At 46.7% G+C, this 2,932-nt stretch overlaps 1 long non-coding RNA gene and 1 other non-coding gene across 2 annotated transcripts; both read left to right on the top strand.

Annotated features, from left to right (window-relative positions):
* The first annotated feature begins 716 nt into the window (after positions 1 to 716).
* LOC138245906 (uncharacterized) lies at positions 717 to 2,474 on the top strand. Its single transcript, XR_011194185.1, has 2 exons — positions 717 to 811; positions 2,364 to 2,474. It is a non-coding gene; the product is annotated as an uncharacterized lncRNA (long non-coding RNA).
* Positions 2,475 to 2,549: 75 nt separating this feature from the next.
* LOC138247535 (small nucleolar RNA SNORA50) lies at positions 2,550 to 2,685 on the top strand. Its single transcript, XR_011194564.1, has one exon. It is a non-coding gene; the product is annotated as a small nucleolar RNA SNORA50 (small nucleolar RNA).
* Positions 2,686 to 2,932: the final 247 nt, after the last annotated feature.

Here is a 2,932-nt window from a genome sequence, read left to right as displayed (position 1 = left end):
CTTCAGGGCAATTACCATGGGGGGACCCAGGGTTCGGACCAGACACCGTTTCTATCACACCGAGATTCTGAAGACGTGAGAATTATTCTTCTACCTTTCCTTACATGTGGAACGTAACTCTGCTGTGCCTCGGAGCTATTGGCTTGATGGCTTTGTCTATGTGGAGTTTGCCGCAGTGGTTTTTCAGACAGCAGAGTCCATTGAATACTTGTCGAACACATGGAGTAGTTGGCCCGCCTGCTGTTGTGCACTTCCTTTGCAAAAGCAATTAGCCTTAAATCTTCAGCCATCTGGAGGCTGAGCAGCATGTCACCACCATTATGTTTGACGCCTCATCAGGGATAGTAAGCGCTATATAAACACATTTACAATTAATCCAGGGCGATAAATAATGCTATAACTCATAAGCAGAACCTTAATCTTCATGTACCAAATAAGAAAAAGGAAAAAAGTACCCTTGTGTAATAAACCTGGTGGTGATGTAAAGTGTTCTAATACGAGTTCGCGAGATATCTGCACGCACGTACACACACACTACCACATGCCTGCAATAAAGTACACTGGATCGGGGACGCTGGTGTCCCTTACACTGCAAAATTCGGCTGAGTTTGTCCTGCTGCCTCAGGAAGGAGTCGAGGTCTGTCCCACAGAGCCTAGTGTATCTTCCCTCGACACCCATTCGGCACCAGGATTGGTGTGACCGCCCCTTTTGGTGACGTCCCCGTAGGAGGAGGCTGAGAGTATGTAAACGGCCTGCGTCACTTCCGCCTTCTCTTTAGTGAGTTACTCGGCGACGCTCTGGATGCATCAGGTGGGTCTCTTCTTCTTGGGTCTAGGTCGCATGCTTCTGTACTCGACATGCCAAAGCCGCTGTCTTAAGAGTATCTGCGCTCTCGGTGCCAAACCTCTCCCCCCACACTTCCCTTCCGGGCGCCTCATGCTTATTTGGTGCGATGTATTCCATTTAAAACGTACTCGCAGGGTACCTTGGCCGGGCACGTCTGTGCGGGAGTAAGGTTAGCACGAGGGCCTGCCAGCAGTGACCGGAGACTTCTGCTGGCTGATGAGGCTGTCGCCGTGTGTCCTTACCCTTGGCGTGTGCGGACCGGCTCCGCGGCCGTTTGTCGTTCATCGGGTATTTTACCTTTAAAGGGCTAGGCATACAACCCCACGTGTAGGGTACACGCGAGAGTGGCTGTTAGGAGGGCTGGAGCTTCATAGGTACTTACCGAACGACGTCCGCCTGCGGTGATAAACATTACACTGCAGCGGCTGCTGTACTCGGGTGCTTCGCAGAAGGAGCGGACTTGCGAGGGCGGCCATCTTTGGGGCCCGATAACGTTGATATAAACGCCCTTCACGAAGATGTAAAGCAATGTGTGTGCAAGTCGCTGAGCATCCCTGAGACAGTAACTCTTTTCAAACCTGTATATTGATTAGAATTTAGTGTTAGTAAAGTTGTATACAGTTACTTTAACTAGAACGAGTTTTTTTCGTTTTTTTTCCTTGTCTAGATATTGCAAAACCCACGCCGTTTTTGGCGGCGCGTTATGTAGTACTGGTCTCTGATTACTGCTGGCGAGAAGTTGACTCGGGCCTGCTTTGGGAACTCAATATTAGATTTACGACCTCCGTAGTCACCAGTGAACCTTGGTCATGTTGGCATGTGGGGGTGGCACAAGCTCATGTAGGAGGCCTGGTAGTCGCTTGGAGGCGGCAGTTGCGGTACCTGGAGAGATCTGATTTATGCTTGTGGCAGTAACACTGCGGTACAGCTAGTCAAGATGCTGCAGTTCGATTGCGATAACTGACAAATGTTTTATGTATTAATGCGTTATCTCCCGCTCTTTTTTCCAAGTCTCGCCTGCAAATACACGCTTTCGACTCATTTTGCTACTTTTTAGCGAGCTTAAAGTTCGCCATTGCTTAGTTTAGGTTCTTTATCGTCGCCCTCATTTCCTTGCTTCGCTTTAGTCCGCGTGTGCAGTCTCAACTCGTTTTCAAATTTTTTCACCTGGAGCATGAACAGTGCTGCTTATTTGTCCAGTGCCCCGTTCTACTGCTCACGCCTCTAGAGATACTTTCTTTGGTTAAATAAGGTTGTTTTGGTTGCCCCTTATTGAAGTGGGTGATGTTTTTTTTGTAAAAACTTAGGTTGACCATTGCAATTTACGTTAAGGTTGTGTGGTATAAGGCGAAGTACTGGCACTGAATGATGACTTTATTACGTGTTAGACTTCTGATGTAAATGAAGCTGCCTTTAAGTTCTGACGTGCCAGTATATGCAGTAAAGACATGCGTGTTTTTTTTAAGGTTTAATTTCAATTCTGAACCCAAACCCCCTTTTTTTTCTTTTCTTTCAGATGGGACTTTCCTGCCAGACTTCAGCCGGCAGAGAAGACTTTGTTTTGGAAACCTACTGATTTCGTATACATAATTGATACGCCTTAATAAAATATTTCGTGTAAAGTAAATGCCTGTCCTGTCTTTTTTTGGGGGGGGGGGGGCTCAGTTCAAATTGTGTTCTTTATTTAAACAGCATTTGTTGAAAGCGCTGTCTTTGAACCGGTGGTAACCCAAACAATGGCTTCACTGGCCAAGCAACAGCGCAAGAGTAATACCTTGTTTATAACTGGGGCTTCTTGGACCAAACCTAAGTAGTTCTTTTAAGAACAAGTTACAGCCATTGAACTGGAGTAGTGGGAGAGTGAGATACGTAAAAGAGCTACTGCACATATATTTGGGTTGTAATAGCTTGTCTGTGGGTGGCCAGTGTTGATGGTTAAAGGAACCGACCTGGCTGTCTTAAATCATGGGCACTTGTGTGGGGTGGTGGTCTGTTACAGTGCATGGCATCTGTTCTGTGAAAAACTATGTTCCACTTCATACTCTGCTCATAAATGGTTGAACAAAACACATTCAGCAATGCAAA

Source organism: Pleurodeles waltl, chromosome 7, assembly GCF_031143425.1.
Source record: "Pleurodeles waltl isolate 20211129_DDA chromosome 7, aPleWal1.hap1.20221129, whole genome shotgun sequence".
NCBI lineage: Eukaryota > Metazoa > Chordata > Amphibia > Caudata > Salamandridae > Pleurodeles > Pleurodeles waltl.
The sequence above is the reverse complement of the archived record's forward strand: the minus strand, read 5'-3'. Positions and strand labels throughout refer to the sequence as shown.